General features: G+C 44.2%; 1 protein-coding gene and 1 long non-coding RNA gene across 2 annotated transcripts in view; one reads left to right on the forward strand and one right to left on the reverse strand.

The window, feature by feature from the left end:
* LOC125762157 (GATA zinc finger domain-containing protein 10) overlaps positions 1-16,229 on the reverse strand; it is a 43,576-nt gene extending 27,347 nt beyond the window's left edge. The window contains exon 1 of the mRNA XM_049423983.1: positions 15,285-16,229. The gene's annotated coding sequence lies outside the window, so the exon portion shown is untranslated. The remainder of the gene's footprint in view (positions 1-15,284) is intronic.
* The window catches only part of LOC125762213 (uncharacterized), a 226,263-nt gene that overhangs the window by 199,824 nt on the left and 5,877 nt on the right, over positions 1-20,562 (forward strand). The window lies entirely within an intron of this gene.

The raw sequence follows: 20,562 nt of genomic DNA on the forward strand, positions 1-20,562 counted from the left end.
TTAATGATGAGTGTTTGCTGATGCATTTTTTTTACCCCCCTTAAACTCACGCACCAGATGCACTTCGCCCCAAATGTGCATCCACAACCGGGACATCAAAATACCCATTCCCATTCATGAATCCCAAACGCCAAACGGGGCTGCATTGGAATAGCTGCAGGAACCCCTAGCTAGGAAGGGTGTTGAGGTTGGGTTTTGTGCGGTCCAAAACAGGAAAACCTGTTCCGAACACCCTTGGGTTTGCTGTATACGTTTGCCAACCTGGCGAGGGTTCGGCGACGGAACAGGCGACGATGTTATCGACATATCTGCCGCTAGTCAACACAAAACGCGGAGGTAGAAAGCTGTCGGAGTTGTTATCATTGAAACGGTTGATATGCGTGCCAATGTCCAAAGAGAAAAGCCGGTTCCGTTCTCGGTTGCGGGAGCGACTTCGCCCGGGCTCGTGTTGTTTGCCCAAAGGGAAAACTGGTAGTCCCTCGATGGAGGTGAGTTGACGATGTTATCGACGATTGCGATCAGTGTTCGAGAGCTTTAGTGAACCATCTGTTCTAAGTTGTCCAGATATATAGTACGCAGCAGATAAAAGATGATGCGCTTGACGGTTTCAGTGATAAAGTGTTGTAAATCCTCTCAGAAATTCTGCATTTGTAGCAAAAAAATTCTTTGATATCCCACCAGTAGCTTCCACTATTCACTGAATGTATTTAAACGTCTCTTCGAACGTTTTCTTTACGCATCTGCATACGATCCACAGCTAATTGTTACACTTTCACAGCCCGCACACAGTTTCCAAACGGAAGCACAACGCATGTCACGGTTACGGATGCCGTCCTACATCTGTACTCGTCCTATCTGGGCAAACAGGTTCCCGCAAACTCGCAACTCCCCCTCTCACAGCAGTGTCCGCTGATTTATGGATCGGGTTCGATCGAGTTTTTGGATTAGACGTATCGAACATGGCATGGCATCAGGAACCCTTCGCACGCACACACATTTTCATCCCAAGCCTGCTGAAGAAGAAACTGAAAAAAAGGAAAACAGCTTCTAAGGGACAAAACAGTTTCCCCTTTCACAAGTTTCCGGCCATGCGTGACAAAAAGTCAACCGCGGCGACATTTATGGGGATGTAGATCATAAATAATCACCGGCCTGCCTTTAACCGGTATCGCTTTGTACGCGATCCTGGACGATGGGCTACTAATTTTCGTGTGCTGCATACCAAACGTGAACACCGAGCAAAATCACCCCATGTGTGTGTGTCTGTAATCGGCCTCCGGTAGATGATTAGACGGTGGTGATGATTTATTGGTGACTCCAACGATTGGTACGACTGTCCGTAGAAACTCAGGCAGGATCTATTTAAAACGGATGCATTTAAACACGCGCCTGTGTGAAACATATTATTTTATCACGTTACAATATTTATTGAATGTTTTCCCGTTTTGCTTCCCGTGCAACGGGCAACGCCGGTCAGGGAGTTGAGGCGCGTACCACAACTATAAATCATCTGCTGAAATGCAGTGGGAAAAGATCAACTGGGAAAGCTTATCACGAACGCCCTACAATATCGTGGCATTATCATACGGGTTGCAGAGTAAGCTAAAGTTACAGAAAGAGGGCGTTTGAGGTTGTGTGTTCGAGTTCGTCCAGCAGTGCGTCACATGGTGACCCTTATCATAGACAAAAAAAATCATCCAGTATATTGGAATTTTGTGGGGAGAATTCTCATATGTAATTAGGATGAATGATCCCGATCCTGATGACGTTTGTTTCCAACTTATATGAATAATTTTCTTGTTATGTAGTTTGGTTAATTGTGGTTCCAATTAATCTCTAGTTGTACTCTCATACTTCAGGCTACTTCATAAATGAAAAATATCATTATAAGGATGTCTTTGTCTTTGTCATCAAGAATTGTCAACGAAAAAAAACCTTCCAATTTCCAATTTGAATTCTACTCCTTATCCATCCTTCAAGACACCTTTCGTTTTCTTCATACAGAATCCTCCCAAACCTTCTCTGCGCTTCCACAAATATGCCACAACCAATGACTAATAACAACAACTTCCCAAACCCATGTCAAACATAGCCAAACTCGATCTCCACCTACGGGAAGGGAACGACATGTTATGCAAGACATTGCAAAATATAATCCCACCATCTTCACCCTCCACCCGCGAACACTGAACCCCTTGTCCACGGCTAAATTAACCTTCAATTCTTGCTTCCCGTGTGTTGCCTGTTTTGTTTTTTTTTGCTTCTGATTTTATTTTTTGCCGGGAAACCGTTAACCATTTCCTTCGCTAAGTGGTCCATCATTTCTTCTCGATTGCGTGATTCGCGCTGCCGGTCCCGTCCTGCCACGTTGACCTGCATCGAATTAGAAGCCCTTGCCTCCCGTGGGTCTCAGTCTCAAAGAAAGCACAAGAAGCGGAGATAGAGAGATTCAGCTGAAGAGAAGAATATAAATTTGATGCAACTCCCATTCCGCGCATCAAATTCTGCTTTGTTTCTCCAATCGGTCGGATGTTGTTTAGAGCACCAGGACCCGGGACTCGATGTCTCATTGAACATTTTTCCCTTTGCGTTGCTTTTATTGATGCTGGGCTTCGCTCTCCTTCACTCGCTGGAAGAAATTTATTACGGCCCATCGGTTCGGTTGCTCTATCGAGATTTACCTTGCAGCAAAACGCAACACCCAACGTTCGTGGTTAGAAGTCGGCCAGGTTGTCTCACGATTGGTAACGGGTGTGCTCTAGTAGCTGATCGGAGATCATCCACCAGATCCACAAATGATCCCGTTGCGTCCACCACCGCGTTCGTGTACCGGGCAGTATGGCAAGAAGGAGTTGCCCTTCCTTCTATCCACCACCAGATCAGATGCCATTGGGAGAAAGTTCACTGAACTCGAACACCATCAGAGAAGTTCGGTTCATTCAGAGACGCTCGGAAACGCTGAACCAAACCAAACTACTACTTTTTCCTACCTTCGCCAGGTCAACTTTCATAACGCCAGCCAATGTTTCGGGATGGTTTGGCGCTTTTTCGCTGCTGCTGTTATTATTATCTTTCTTTGCTTCATTTTTTTTTCGAACTCACCTTACCGCTTGACCGTGTTTTTTGGTGTTTTTTTTCGTGTTTTCTGTGCGTGTTGATTTTTTTTTGGTTTTGTTTGATACATTCACGCACTTTTTATCTTTCTTTTGCATTTCCTTCATTCTACTTTTCATTTCTGTGTTTTTTTTTTCTTCTCTTTAGCTCTTATTACGTTGGTTTCATGTTTTTTTTTCTCTTATTTCTTATTTTTCCAGCGTTTTTTTTTTGCTAAGCTATTGCCAGCTTTTCTTTCTTTCTCAGTTTGTCACCGCATTTTGCTTTTCTCCTATCTTACACCATGCACCTTTTCTTTCGACCTGATCGTATCATAATTTCTTCTTTCATCGATCACTTTCGTGTGGTGTGGAGTGCTACAGAAAAACCTCCCCAAAACAGGTCCCATGAAACTCTTAGAAGAGGGAGGAAAAATGGGAGGAAGATGCGTGGTAAAGTTGGAAGAAACACACACACGCACTCTCCAGAGCCACCAAAATCGGCATGATATTTTTTTCTTTCTCTCTCACTTGATTTCTCCTCTCATCAACAAAAAAAGGCTATTTCTATCGATTCAGGTTCAAGTTTACTGCGATCTTACGTAGTATCGCGGGCCCAGCTTCCAGCACAATTCACCTATCGACCGAGCGTCCCCCCAAAAGTTTGACCCATGCTAAAAAAAACATACCCCCAAAGGCTACCGCTACGGGCTGAACTTTCTTTTTGCTCCAACCGTTCCCAAAAGAGGAACCGCCGAATTGTTTGAACGCCCGATACCCAATCTTGGACGGGATGCCTTCACCTATGCGTCCGGACGTGCGTCGTTCGATATCGTGCAACCTTTAAACTTTCCCGCCAAACATGACACCGCGCGCTGTTGGAGGGGCTGAAAATGCGCACACTTTCACAATATTTTCCTGCTGATTTGTCGCTGCGGTTAAGATTCCTGCCTGCACGCATGCACCGTGATCAGATCCTAGCACCATGCTGGGAAAGCGTTTGCCAGCGAGTGTACGAGCTCATCACAGTTCCACAGGACCATTTGTTCGGGTTCGCTTTTCTACAAACCTCAACCTCAACGCTTCTGGTTCAATATCTCATATTTCGCTCGCCCGATCTCGAAACTTTGTGTGTGTCATCTTCGGCTCGTCAGACACTTCATACTTGACGGACATGACAGACACGATGCCCACATCAACGCTGAAGTGTTTCGCTCGAGCTCATCTGCTTGGGATGTCTCGGATGTTGTCTCCTACCCCTTTCCTTAGCGCAACGTTCTCTCACGACTCTCACCCTCTAACCTACCGGCACCGTGATACCGTGCGCATTGATCGCAATCAACCGCAAGCATACCGTCAATCCCTTTTCCCACCGAACAGCCCCGGGGTGGCGGGTAAGTTATTCGTTATTATTATTATCATATTTTATTTCATCGTTTTCGACTCGAACGATGGTGTTTTGTTCATTATCTTCGAGTACATATTTCTTCGGCGTAAAGCATTCGAACCCATGGCATGGCGGTACGGTGTACTTGGTGTTCGTGGTTAGTGGAAAATTGAAAACCAGTAGGCGGTCATAGGCAAACGGCAATCTGGACGCGGGCAAGATGCTAGCACCTAGTGATGGGGTGGGTCATCGCGAAATGTCTTCTGCGCACGAGGGAACGAAAGCGAAAGCACACGCCGCAATCAAAGGAAAATGGTACAGTAAAGGAGCAAGGAATGGGAAAGAACTATTGGATGCCATTAGCAGAATGCCATTAGCGGGTCTGAAATCGGTTCGGTGGTGATGATGAGGATGATAATACCTTCCAGAGTGAAACAAAATATTGATGTACAAAAGGTCCCATCTATAATAAGTTGAAGCAAATGCAATCTTTTACTACTTGCTCTTCAACTCAATGCAACTAAGTATTAAAAACTTCAAAAAGTATATAGAATTTTTACTTTATTTTAAGCTATTAGTTCCACCTGTCGTTCAACCAATACAAATGTTCAAAATACCTATTAACTCTCTTCTGTACATGGTTTAAAAAAAATCAATTTAAGCCCTCCCGCAGGGCACTAGAAACGTGACATTGAACCACCGAAACAACATTCCAATTTAAAAAAAAAAACCTAACACACCCCACAAATGTTCCAACCACCGGTGGAATGTCCACCAGCATCAGCAAACCAGCGAGAGAAATAAGGATAAAACATCACTTAAGAAATCTAATTCACATTCCGCATCATTCACCATCCGGATTGTGATCCGGAGGAAGGTCCCTTGCACGACTTGCGGGACACAATAAAAAACACGGATCGCAATCACCGCGAACCATGTTGACAGAATGGGGGGGGGGGGGGGGGGGGGGGGAAGCGAAAAAGTGCCAACAACCAATGTGACGCGATCTTCACATACACCATACCATGATATGTTTGGCCAGATGGTGAAGAATCTCTTATTCCCGATCGGGATGGTTGTTTTTTTTTGTTCACTCTCTACTACTGCTACAACGCACTGTTGCTTCATCGTCCTTTTTTGCGGGTTGGTAATGAAGATCGGTGGTGGTGGACAAAAGCGGTGTCGTAAGGCGAAACCTTCACCAAGTGAGCTCATCAGCCTTCACTGGAACAGCCGCACGACAGCACGAGTACAAATCATAGTAATAATGATTTACCAATGTTGTCTCACCGTCATCAACGTGCCACAACACCTCGCATCCAGCGCGTAACCCGCTAGTCGATCTGTTTTGCCGGGCTTTTCAACCGACCACCGATACCACCGATCAGCTGAAGATCAGCCGTGTCGCTCTGCCTTCTTTTGTGTTGCTTGATATAGAAATTAATGAAAGATTTTTCAACCCACCAAAGGGACCGCACGACCACAAACGGGGGAGTAGCAAATCGGGACACTGTCGAGTGGCGTCCAAACACTTCGAACAACGGCAAGAAGCCCGTTCACCGATGACGAAAGCGGGTCCGATCAGGCTGGTCGATGTTCGAAAAATACCGATTGGCGCGGAACGTGAAGGGCATCAGACATCAATCGGGTGCGCCCTTCCCCGATGGTAGGGCGAAAGCACCGCGTCACGGACAGGAAGGTAAAATAATTACGACAAAAAGGCCAACATTAATTCCGACGCTATCAAACAGCAATCAGTGACGTGGCGTGGTTGTGGCTGGTTTTGGGACGGGAGGTGGAATTGGTAGCCAAGATCGTTTGGCGCGCTTGCGTTCCTTCTGGCTGGCTGTTTCCCTGACGCTGCCAGCTCGATATCGTACATCTGAGAAACCGTCGCTGTACACCGTTTACCTTCTGCGCTTCAAGTGCTGCTTAGGAAGCTACTCCGTAGAGAGAGAGAGCGGGTATTGGTGTAAAGTTGTCCCCACGTTTATGCGAAGCCCTCAGAAAAGCCTTAGTACACCGTCAGGAGTAGCTGCTTTACTATCAACTACTTTACTGTGCGGTGTTTCCTTTTTACCTCTCCGCCTTTTCCAACGAATGGAGAGCATCTCATAATGGGAGAAAATTAGCCCGAACCTCAATGGTCCGCCTATTGGGCAGGCAGGCGGCAATTCCACACCGGACGGCTTTTCTTTATCGCTTTTCCACTGTTCTCGCATCTTGCACAGCGAAAGATTCTCCATCCTTACCCCCTACGTACTACTGGACAAGCGACGAACCTCCTTAAGATATTGCTCGAAATGAACTTTTGCGGGGATGCCTTCAAAAGACAAACAGCAAAAAAAGACAAAAGCACCAGACAATCATGAACCGTGTACCGAAGTACACATGCCAGAAGGTCAAACACGGGCGGACTAAAGCGGACCAACTTTCTCCGAAGGGCAAACGCTTGGAGCGCTGTTTGCAACAATGTTTCTCCCAACACATCAGGAATGGTTCGGAGCGACACAATATCATCAGTGGCGCAATTATTCGCTACCCACCAGCACAGGAAGGAAATTAATGTGCACCAGCCAGCCATGGTGGAAAAGATTCTTCGATTTTGTTATCTTTGGTTTGGCGAAAAGTTACGAGAAAAGTCGACTCAATTACACCGTGAAGGTAGTTAAGTGGTCGATACAGGGCAAAACCGTTGGTTCATTTATTTTTAATCACCTGACCAGACTATCATCGTCGATCGCCGGTTTGGCGCTTTATTGAGTGAAGAAATGAGTGTAACATTTGCACCAACATTAAACCACGCTTTGCCACCATTTTCATTGACGTCTCATGCGAGCTTCCTCCCCTTCAACTAAAAAAAACACAAACAACAAGGGAGTGACGAAATAAAGGCAAACAATCACAATCACTTTTCCGACCATTATATCCCCATGCCATGATTGTGAATGAAAGATAACTAACGTCCCCGTCACATTCCTTGTGTTTTTTCTATTTATTTTGTTTTGTCCAAACCATGATAACGATCTTAACCAATTATTGCATAACATACGCGCAACTCCTATCGAAAAACTTACCACCAGAAAAAAAAGAGGCAACCCCCCCAGTCGGAGTAATTATTTTATGGCTATTCGTTCCCATTCAAAAGAAATCGTCCCGGTGGTTGACTTTTCGGGTGTGAGAAAAACTCCCAGACACTGACAGTAGATATGGCTTCTCTTTATGTGTTTCGTTATCTTCCTTCACCCTATAATCGACTGTCACGTTCGTCTAATAGCACCCCGACCATGATCATATCCGTGAGATTTGGATTTATGATCGCGTATGTCTACGCGGCAGTAAGCGTCCAAATCTGGTGATCTTGATCTGTGAGAAGTTTTATATATTCTTGCCAAAAATCGCCACCAACAAAAGGCTTAAGACACACACACACACACACACACGCACGCAATTCCCCTCTTCAATTTTGTAAAATTGATGAGAATTTCCCGTCAGCGGAATAGCCCAACAATCAACCGAAACCGTCAACGTTGCTAACTTGATCCCAATGGCTACCGCCTTCAAACAGAAACCGAAACTGTCCGTGAAACTAAATTAAAGTTTATCATACAAACTGACACACGGCAAATAAACTTCAATCTGTGCGAAAAAAAATAACAAAAACAAATCCTTCACCATTATCTTACGGATTAGGCATTCGCATTGGAGGCGCTCGTCTATGGAGGTCTTGGCACCGGGGAAACATTAACCCATCATTAGCGCACGGAGTTGCTAAAGCTGGTTGCAACATTCTGCTTCTATTTCGTTGTATAGCTTTGTGTATATCTCCGTTTTTATGCCGCTTGGTCTTGAAAATCTATGCTCGCGGGTGCTTTTGGCTGAATCACGCGTTAGATTGAATAATTATTGCGTCTTATTACGCCTAGCTCTGCTGGAGTCTAGATTTTTTTGTTCTTCTTCAGCGTGTGCTCTAAGCGCAACCAATCCCCGAAAACAGTCCCACCGACCTTGGAATGGGTGACTTCTGACATGCGAGCTCTCAACTTCCGCTCCGTTTAGATGCACGATCAGATCGGCAATCAGATCGACCACCGATCCGGCAGACCACAAATCGCGCACCAAGTTCCTGGGGATAATTACCACTCGCGCTTAGCAATGGACGGACCTTTTGAATCACTCTAACGAAGAAAACATTCCCACAAGGGTGTGTGGCTGGTGCACGGAACGGTTTCCCGACACTCTGGCCGGATGGTAGTAATTTGTCACGAACCAGCCAGCAAAGGTTAGCTTCCACACTAACACCGGACCTACTGTTCCGATCCGACAAACTTGCGGATAAAGATCTACCGATGTTTCGCTGTGTCTCTGTCTTTCGCCCTTTATTCGTACGCTTTACTTTTTCTTTGTGGATGTAGAACTTTCGGAGAATCATTACAGGAGAAGATTTTCACTTTTATGATCACTCATTCCCACATTAGGTGAGGTTTGTGTTTTTTTTTTTAAATTCTTCCTCGCGGACCTTATGGTCAAGAAAACCCGGACATCACCCCGGATGTTCTGTGTCGTCTAAAAAGAATCTTGACTAGAACTAAACCCTTGGAAGACAGAATTCTTCCGTGTTTTCTTCCATGACTCTTATTGATTTTCTTTGCTTCTACCCCGGAAACAAACCTACAGCGCATTTAGAGGGATCGTAAAGGGATCTTCCTAGTTCGGGGCTACAACCACATTAAGCGTCAGTCGTTTCTCCCACACTCGCTCAATTTCTAAACTCACAAACACGTGTGCGCGACAGCAAATAAAACCTCCGAATTAATCCTCCGAACGATCGGAAGCCTTTCGATTGGGTGGTCCAGTGGGTATCTTCCGACTCTTCAACAACAAAAAAAACGGGAACAAAAAAAACCCGCCAGACACGGTACCTCCAACATCCTTCTCCTCGTCTAGACCGTGGCCCAAAAAGGCCAACAGGTCTCGACCCGGTTTTATTGCTATTATTTTATCCCTACTCCCTGTTTCTCGTGTTCTACAGCACTTCTTCCTTCGATCCAAGGCAGGATCGTTTGATCTTTCATCGTGGCGGCTGTTACGGGACCATCCAATTTCCAACCATAACCGCTACCCCGCCTACTGCAAAGACCCTTTCGCTTGGCGGACCTTTCTCTTTCCCCGGCTTTGCGCGTGTACCGAGCGATCACTGATCGGTATTTTATTTGGAATGTTGCCGAGTTCGATAATGACCGGATTAAGAGATTACTTCTCTGTCCAAACGACAGTCCGTGGCGAACCGATTTTTGAGGTTATGCTCCGGTCGCTTCTCTTGCACTAAGTAAAATACCTTTGACCGTGGACTATTGGTGCATTCGTTTGGAACCATAAAACTCATCCGCACACTGGTGTCGAAGAATGATTCTGGGTGTTATTTTATACGATCCATTTGCTTACACCGCACTACACCTTTTTTTCCCGTCACAATTGCGATTAAACGAACTATTTCGTTCGGATTAAAAGAGGCCGATTTTACGTCTAATCGGCCGCTTTTCTTTAGCTTCGACTCTTACGAAGGGAACAACTGATGATGATGCAACGCTAAGAATGATTTGTTCGATGACGCATTCGTGATGGCACACACAAATCATTCGAACCGTTTCCCTACACTAGATAAGATCCTACAAACTACTCATCTCGGCCAATCTGTTTGTGAGCAGACGCATTGTCAAAACATCGTCCAAACTCGAAACTCTATACATATGTCGCAGACGGTCATAGCAATCGAAATCCATTCCGGCTGATGACCAATAAGCGGCTTTCAGGAGGTAATGATGCCTTCTATTTTCTAGCCTAACAGCGAACGATACGCGATGCGGGCTGGATCTCGCTCCAACATGGAACGTTTCAGACTCAACAGCATGGTTGTAAATACTCAAATCATCCGGCATTTATTATCGATCCAGTGCGTTGTAAGCACGCTAATATCTTGTACGCAGTAAAACGCTAAGCTTCAACATTTCGATCTTTGCTATAGCCCGAAAGCGTAACAACGTCCACAGAAATGACATTCCACCCTAGAGTTGGTTATGTTTATCTAGCCAGTGCTTGAAAGGTCGTACATCCGGATGCTGCCCAAGGCCCAACTGGAGGTGGGTGGGAGAAAAACAGGGGGCCACATGGTTAATTTCACGCAGGTTTCAAGACCGCACCGAACCGATCCGCCACATTGACACGAGATTTCAAGGTGGGTACGAAATTGAAACGAATGCTAACGAGACGGTTGGCTCATTTCTGCGGTTGTAATCAATTTTACCGAGTATTCGCACTGAATGTGGACTTCACAAGAAGGAACGAAATGTTTACGGAATATAAGAAGTGTGCCAGTTTAGGTAGGTATTAGATAGGGGGATTTTAGAATTGAATGTCTAGTGTCTTAAGGCCAGACCTTTACAATTTAGCTAGCAACCCCTGAAAGTATGCAATCCTATAATAAAAACCCTATTTTTAATTGGCTTTGCGATGTTAGGAGAGCATAAAACAGTTTGTTTTATATATCCATCAAAAAAGTTCCCAAAATCAATGCAAAATATTGTTCTGCTGAAAAATGTATTTTCATTCTTTCTTGATGTAGCTCATCCCGTAGCTCGTGCTGTTTCGTACCAGAAAGGAATTCCAATTGCTTATTTTCACAATTTATTGATCGATTGCTCTGACTTTGAGTGCATTCACCAACATGGCGGAAACCGGCCCTTCATGTACTAGATGGTACGGGGATAGGGATGGGCCTTGGAAAAAGCGGGGGGTACGATAATTGACGATTGGCATGAAAATAAGCACTCTTCCCGAACGCGCCCACCACCAAACCAAATCGATCGGTCCCGACCGGTCTCTGATCTCTGTCCATCAACTCGTGTGCGACCAACCATTCCCGCCAGCACATCTCACCTCCCCCCTCGGACGGTATCAAACCGTACCATAAACAAAGGCAGTTTAAATCACTCAACATTCGTGAAATTTATTGATTTCGTTCACATTGACAAACGCCGCAGATGCAGGGCAGGCCGGGCGCGGTGGTGCAATTGCGATTTTCTTCTCAACGCAGCGACGTGATCCGTGTCGCCCCGTCACCACAGCGAAGGATCGTTGGAAAATGGATCTCGTTCGTTTGACTTGATCTGCTTTTTTTTTGGTGTCGTTTTTCCTCCCCTACAACACGAGCGCGAACCTTGCAGCGAATGGGAAACATAATCAGATACCTACGGAACGTGACAGTTAAATGTGCCAACTACACCGGCGTATGGCGTACCCAATGCAAGCAGTTCCTTTGTGTGAGGTGACGCGTTGCAAGCACATCCGGAATTTTTGCATCACTCCATCAAGCGAAAGAAAGAAATTACGTCCAGTACAGTTCAGTGGTCAACCAAAAAAAAACGCAAGGGAACCCAAATTTCCTTCCCAAAAAAGGTGCTGGCAAACGAAGCGCATCGAAACCATCCCATCTGTCAACCCTTGGCGAAGAAAATACGCCAACAGTTTGACGCAAAACAAGAGTAACCACAATGCCACACAAAAAAATGCAGTTCCAAGGTACAAAAAAAACGATGTAATGAGTTTGACATTTAGCAACTCCGCTTAGCGATCATGGGTGAAAGCGAGAGAAATGCCATGTGCTTTCCAGGGCCGTAATTTGCCTGTCTCCAAGTGCTCTGGTTAGCTTTGATTTTGTTTTTTCAAAGCCCCAGTTTAGTGAGCCCTTTTTTTTCGCGCGCCCGCTCATCTCCCGGGCTCCATCGCCATCTACCATTGGGAGATATTGTGGTATTCGTTTTTGTTTTCCTCTTCCTGGAACACAGATCTCGATTGTGTGGTCGAGCACAATTGTTCGTTAATGTCGGGTACGGTCGGAGGCAGATAAAAAGGGACGCTTCCTGGGCGTCTCATTGGCCACCCAAAAGTCACCGGAGCATGCAGACATACCTGGTGGTGGTGAAGAAGCAACTAGCGAAAAGCGAAAAAAAAATACAGACAATCCCTTCACGGATCCAGGGGAATGAAATATACGGTACGGATACGGTTCATCGGTTCCCTTCGATGTGGCCCGGTTAGGTTGCATTTGCATACCCGGCTGTTGGGGACGGTTATTCAGGGAAGGTGAAAAAATGCACCGAAGGGTGACGGAATTTCGACCGGATCGTTTGCTTGGTGTTGCTTACATCGATATGTACCTTCATCACGGTCGCTTGTAACCGGTGTGGGACGAGTTTTTCTTGGTGTAAATTTGATTACAGAGCTACTTCATTTCTGCAACTCCAACTTCAACAAATACTTTTAATTTGAAGCATTAATTAAATTAAAATTAAACTTTAGTAAAGATATATTCTATTCGAATTTCTGAGATGTCAATTATCTGAGGTACGAATTTATGAGAATTTATTTTTCTTCAAAAAAACTTCGTTTAAAAGGACTTCGCCAGTTTTGGATAAGCTTCACGTTTTGAAAACTTTCATCAGTTTTATAGATTTAAAATGTCCGTCTTTAAAATAAAGCTTCTGATCTTTTGATCAATTAGGGCTATTCTTCGTCGATCAGCACTCTGAGGACTGCTGTCAATAACTCGATCATTCCGTAAGCTTTTACTCAATTGAGGAACCGCTCAGTTATGTTCATTATATCATCAACCAACAATGAACCAGTGCTAATAGAAGATGATTATTCACGTATATCCCTCTCTAGTATAAGAATCATCCATCTATCTCCCCGATTCCCAATTACTTACAGCACAGCAACAGCACAACGGACATGAAACCAAGTATTTAAATAGCAATGCTACAAGTATGTACCTAGTGTATCCCGGTCACGGCACCAAATACACTAAATCGTCCAAAGATAAAACAACCCTCAACAATGTTGCTAAAAGTCACGTTCCCGTCGATTACAAACGTCGCCTGTAGGTTCACTCTGACTGTGAGGTAAGCATTTCAACTACACCGACGTAATTTCTCTTGTCCAAGTCAAAAGTACTCCCACTTTTCCACCGTAAGGTTGGCATTACAACAACAATAAAAAGACGTACCCAAAATACAATGTAACCGAATTGATGATCACCATCCCGATGATCTACAGATCCCATCCCGGTACGTAAAGTTGTCTCGCCTGTCAATCACAGCCTGTCTCTCACAACTGGAGCGTGTAAATTGATGGCCTTTAAGCGATGGTGAATGCTAGTCGTTGATTTTACATTTAAAGAAACAATCGATCGAATTGCATTTGTAATTTCGAGCAACAATGAATGCGCTCATGCTAAATTGGAACGATGCACTCCAGATTGCAGTTTCGTAAGAGTACGAAAAAGGGGTACTCAAGGAGTGTGAAGTGCATGATTGCAGGTTTAAGTTGCGCACAAAACCGATCGACCAGAAGGCTCTTACAAGTACACGTAAAGAGTGTCCTTCTATCGTTCGTTCATACATTATTCAAACACGACGGTACACTAAAACAAAACCATCTACTGTTTGGCAGGAGTTTTACTGTTTCCTACTTTCGATTTCGTTCGCTAGCAGTACCGAACAAGATTGCATTCTCCACACCCGCTGTCGGACGACTCTTAACGCTTGAGCAACGGCGTATTCGGTACGCCTTCACTTACGCCGCACTAGATCGGGTTGAGGCCATTTTTTACACCATCCACCATCTTTATCCGTCTAATGATCGGCGAGTGGAAGTGTCGCTCCTTAAGATCGTTTCGAGGTTACGGGCTTGTTGAAGTAAGAGACGGGGGAAGAAAAAAATACCTCAAGCATGGAAAACTTCTTCGCATCTTTTGCGCTACCCGCGGCAAGCACAGGACACAGTACGCATCCTATACTGATTGCTCAAGTATGCAGAAGCATGTGTGGACCCGTTTTAAAACGGAACAAGGAGCAAAACGCACACACACACATATGCGGTAGCATAAAATTCCAACTCTTCAACCTTCCACACGCCGCAGGATGAAGGAGCGTTTTGGGCCCGATTTTCAAGTTCACTTTACAGCTCAAGTGAGCGTCTTTCGTGTTTTCGTAACGGGTTACAGAATTTCGGCTACGTACTTACAGCGATCGGTTTCCACTTACGGGTCGAATTCTTACTCCCGTCCCGGTTAATGGTTGTCTAATTTTCTGTGTGTAGTTTTTTTATTCTTTCTTTCTTTTCTTCCACAACAGACCACTCCACCGCTCAAGCACAAGCGAGCGGTAGGCGAATATGAACTTGACCTAAGCACCTAAACCTTGCAAGAATTTGTCCGACGTCTTTTCGCTCGTTTTCCTACTCTGCTTTCAAGTTTTTCGACGGTATATATACGGTTCGGGCTTTTACGTATTCATTTGCCGGCTTCTCCCGAATCGCAAGCACCAGGTCCCGTTTTGTTCACCTTTCTTTCCCTTTTAAGGCGGTAATCCAATAATAAAACATGCAGTTGTGTTTTGATACTTTTCACCGTGCGTCCTGTTTCATTTCCCCTGGCCCGAAAGACCCGAAAAGCCCTCGAAAACAAACGGAAACTAACCGGCACACCCAGAACATGTACCGGTGCGCCACACTTTGCTCTTGTTTTTTTTTTTTTTTGGTAGGGTTCGTTGCTTGTTACCTTTCTCGCTTCGTTTTTACGACAGTCGTTTTGCATGTGTTTTTTGTTTGTGCAAGTGTTCGCACAGGTTTACAGTCGTTTTTAAGCAAATCATTTCTTTTAGAGATGAGTTTCGACAGTATCCGAACATTCTTCTTCCAAACGGTATTATTTAGACAGCCAACATAAAGCAGAGGAAATAAATTACCTTTCAAAACTTCCAACACTAGCAACCAGCAAACACAATTCTAACACACTCGGGACGGTTGTCTAATTTCGCCGTCAACGCGTTAATGATCGTCGATCGATCGATCACACGCATCAGATTCCGCACGTTCTCGTTCCACTGCAAACCGTTTGGAATGTACGTCTAGCAGCGCGAACCGTAAGCGACCACGTGTTTACAATTTGAATTCCTTCAACACGCACGTACGCACGAGACCGGCACTAACGGCTAACCACTGGTCAGTAAACATTTACCCAATATTTCGCATAGAAGCGCTAAATCTACACCAGCAAACACTTACACATCCCACAAACCAAAAAAATCGCCCGAACACGGAACCACTCACAGCATAACACTGGGACGCACTGGATGATATCTGCGAATTCTGCGTCGCAATAAAAATCTTACGACCACTTTTGCCACTCTTTTACGCACGGGGACGAGAATTGTGGGTTAGTTTCTCGCAAAGCAATAGAATAGAAGATGCTGTAGATTTCGTGGATATTGGCATTGAATCTTTTAACGTTAACACCGTTGGCGTATGTTAATCACTTCCACGAGAACCCTTTTTATGAAGAGTCTACAACATTTGCATGCGTTTGGCCGGCTGTATCACCACTATCGTTCCGTCCGAGGATAACGATGAGCATTAAGTGCCTTCACGATGCGACCTTTGCAATGGGTAAAGAATTTCGTTTCGAAATCGTGCACTACGATCTTGTTTGGATCACGATCTTTCAGGTTTAACCGCTTCGATTTTTTCAAAAAAACCAAATCCACTACGTACGCGCTGTTTTCCGTTACCTACGCAACCGTGTCTCTCGGAGAAACTGAACCGTAAGGGTGAAACGGTTAGTTGCCAGACCTGTGGGAAGCCATACGATCGCTCTCCTGCGTAGGTCTACTCTCTTTTGGGAGAGAATGAGCAGCTTTTCTTACGTTAAAACAGGGTTCGTTTTCTGTTCAACTATCAATCATTAAATTTGTTTTGCGATACATGATATTTTAATTTAGTTAAATTTTAATAAGAATGTTCTAACGTTTTTGGGAAAAGGATGTTTTAACCCATTATAAATTTCCATAACAAAAAACATTCCCTTTGAAGTTGTTTTTTCTCGCATTGTTTTAGAAAATCATGTGAAGAAATTTTTTTATTCAAAGTATGATAAGTATACTAAAAGAAAATAATACCTCATGGTAGGACAAAGATAAAGAATAATCAGAATAAATGAAAATATTACTGCAGAGAAAAAAAAACAGAGAAAAAAAAGAATAATTTTGAAGTTTTTTAATATCATTCTTTTCGCACATGTTGCTGTAAGGTTCAAATGGTACATAAAGTACGATTAAGTGACTTAGATATTTAACCATGGAATTGTTCGCTAACTTTCTCATACAATCGACTCAAGACGACGAACCCTGTCTTCTATTAGATTTGAGCAAATTTTGACCTCTCTCACGCGCCGTACCTTTTAAACTCTTATGAACCATCATTTCCATTCTCTTTCAAATTTTCCAACAATTTTCTTAAGGGAATTTTCTACTCCTATTTGTTTGTGTTCGCTTCCTTCAGTTTGTAATTGAAATTGTCCAGTGTACTGTTCTTGTTCCTTCCCTTTTCGCTAAGGATAAACTGATATCTCAAGTGATGCAGGGTAAAAAAGGGTCGTTCCGCCTGAAAAGACACGTTGTGTAACGTCGAAACGGTGATCTTCTTTGTAACCGAATGAAAATATAAAAAAAAACTCCTTACCAAAAGATGTTCTACCAAGAAAGCTGGTCATGAAAAAGTTGCATAACTTCCACCAAAAGGCAAAGGTCACCCCATGCAAACAGTTAACCCTACCACAGTTTGTGGTATCGCATTTTTTTCTTTTCTTTTCTTCCATTTCATCCATTTAGCAAATAATAAAAAAGTGCACTACATTGCGTTGGGATGGAATTGCAAACTTGGACACCGTATTTCCAACTCTAGCGAAACTACTCCAAACACATCAGCAAACGTCTTTCCCAATTGCCGGGGTCTACCATCCGGTGATCGTCTATCTCCCAGGAGAGCTCATTTGCTGCTGGGCTAGCGTAAGAAGTCTTCAGCTCAAGAGGCTTCTCCACGCTGGAATGTCTCAAAGGTCGCACCGTGCACCGTCATCGCGGTCGCTCAAGTCTCTCAAGACCAGCTGAACAGAACGACCGCTTTGGTGAACAGAAGAGAAGCACACACAAAAAAAAGTAAAACAGCTTTCGCAAAACGTCAAGAAGCGTCCAACCGATTCCGAACTGAAGCAATCGACCTACCGTAGATGGGGTTACCGTGGCAACGATGCATTTTCTGCACCGAATGTCAAGTCTCCCAATACACCTCTTCTGGTGAAGTTCTTGCATCTTTCAGCCTAAACGTGGAAGGCATAAAAAAAATGCAACACAAAATCCTCCCGATCCGGCCGATCGCATGGTTGAGATATTCCATTGAGCATCTTGGTCGGGCGAGAACTAAGTAAGAGTAAGAACCATGTGAATTCGCCTGTACAGTCGAGACATTGTGACTTTGGTTCGTCGTTGTTGCAGGCACTCGCTTAGAAGCATCGTTTCCCATGTTCCTTCCTCTCCGTTCAGTGCCATCTAACGAGCGCTCGAAGACGATCACCATCCACTGGGACCTTCGGACCTTCGAACCGGATCGTGACGTACGGAACGTTTCGTTTTTTTTCTTTTTTCTACTCTCACACACCATCCCTCTATTGCCTCGCGATTACCTCCTTCGGTGAGATCCTCGTTTTTTTTTCTGGAACCCTGCCGTCACATTCCTGACCTTCTTCCCAAGTGCATCCTTTTGTTGGGCCCTAATGCCATGTCCTGTCGTGCGCACGGTCGAGACGTTTTGCCTCTCTGTGCGCTACCTTCGCAAGTTCTTTATTTCCCCGGCCATTTTCCTCGGTCTAGCAAGACCGCACCTTAGCCACTTCTGGCGAGCTTTCTCTTTCCTTAGGTATGTTGTGTAGTTTTTGGTTTCGCTTTGGTTTGGGATGGACTCGGGAGGAAGGAGGCTCATCATCACCAGCATCTTCAGCTCTGTTCGGGATAATTTCAGTTTTCTTTGCACTCTCACGAAAAGCCTTTTGGTGCGTACAGGTCGAGGCGCAAGATTAAGGTGCACAGGAGGAATTCTTCTAAACATCCGTAAAGGACGAGGGAAGCTACTGGGAAGGATCTTTTTGGGTAACAGGCTCGTACATCTTGGTGAAAAATCCCATTAGACGACAAACTAATTAAGGATTTTTTAGAGAATATCTCATAACGCCTCGCAACAATGGGCATTAGCTCATATAAGTTTTTGGGCATGAACAAAAACAGGATCTTTGGAAAAAAAATCGCACTATTTGAGAAGAAATCATCTGGAGATTCAAGAAATAACAACTCCAATAAAATATTTATTTCTTTTAAAGAGGTTTTCTTGTGTGTCAGAGATATTCGGGTTCTCTTCACAATACACACCACACATCTCGTCTAATATGTTTGAAACAAATTTCTAATTCACTTTCCAACACTTCCCTGACGTATATCACCATTCTGCTAGTCCTCAGTAAATTGCTACCGACTTCAATTAAATCTGAACATCTAAATCACTCATCTTTCCCTTGTGTTTTGTTTTTCGCTCCTAATGGTTTTAGGCTACGGTTCTCCAAATTAGGCATACCAGCACAAACACACCGGGGGGCCATGCAATTTACAGCGTACAGCTGTCGGGAAGTCTACAAGAGTAGTGGAACAGAAACATTTTACCGTATGGTATACGCGTGACTTTTCCCCTATCGGAAAGAACCACCACAACTAACCACCGCATTAGTCGGTCACCATAACGAGCTGCTATCACGGATGCAGTGTGGAAAATGGTTCTTACGATAATTTATTTTCCGTCACCAAAAATTTTCCCCTTCCCGGTTTCTTAACACCCGGCAACCATGCAGCTGTGGCATGTTTACAAACACAATAAATCGAATCGAGGGAGCGTTGGTTAGTTATTGGCGACATAGATCATCCGGTGGAAAACTTGTTCCAGTTTCCATGCATCGCTGAACCGCTGATGGAGCATCTATCGACTGTTTACTAGATCGATTCTGGCACTGGTTTATTGGAATACTACTTAGGCTGTAGTCTAGTAACTGTCAGTTGCAGAAGGTTTGTTTATTTACATCTCTGAAGAAGTGTCAAATTATTTTCTTTTAACAATTATATTTACTAACGTGAGAAGCATTTTTACATCCTCGATTAGCCGTAAAACAAACTTCACTAAAACACAACCGAAGACGACCTCCGACGATGAAGATCACGCAACCGATCATGCGCAAAATCCCTTTTCTGGGCTTCAGATTTTCTGCTCCCATAACTTACGCGCCCCGGTCCGGGTCGTTTTCCCAACCTACTCCCCCTCACACTCTGGCCAGATTTTCCATCCCAAAACGCATTCCCGGACACGGTGCTACAGTAACAAACACACAACCACACGAAAGCAACAACAGCAACAAAAAAGTGCTTGAAAATAAAGTACAAAACCGAAACAAAGACTATTATGTTTGCTGTCCCCGCGGCAAATAAATTCCGTTCGCCGGTTCTCGCCATCTCCACAACTCTTTCGATCTTCCCGTCTTTTTGCCTTTCGGTTTTGCTTTTGATTTCAGACCCTATCTTATTGAATTTCGAAACAGAAAAATCTGTACCCATAGCCAAACACACACACACAAACAAACACCATCTTCTTTAACCCGAAACGGTTTAAACGGTGGTTGTTCTGTCGCTTCATTTTGTGCTGTTTTTTTCTGTTGTCCGTTGTACATAATCCACTTCAAGCCGACCCGGTTTGCAATTGCTCTCGGGAGCAAAATCTTGAGAAGGTGAACCGAACGCATAAGAAAAAGTATGATCTTGGCCTTGGCTTTCGGTATTGGGGCATTGTTCTATGTATTTGTGCCCCCCGAAAACATAATGCTCTTCTCGTCTCTCGTGAAGATCTACCCCAGGGGCAGTTGGAAGATTGCTAAAAAGTGAATTTATTAAAATGCGATACAGAAAAGTTAGTAAACGAAGAGTTACTGCACGTGATTTGCCATGAAGAAGATGTTGGTTATTATTTTTGTACATACTTAAAAAAACGAGAGTGTAGAGATCCTTCTACTAACTCCACTGAGACGTGCAACTGACCAGTTGAAGTTAATGTTCACACCAGCAATTTGCATTTTTAGAAAATCTTTAAGAACTCTGTCAA

This window comes from Anopheles funestus, chromosome 2RL, assembly GCF_943734845.2.
Source record: "Anopheles funestus chromosome 2RL, idAnoFuneDA-416_04, whole genome shotgun sequence".
NCBI lineage: Eukaryota > Metazoa > Arthropoda > Insecta > Diptera > Culicidae > Anopheles > Anopheles funestus.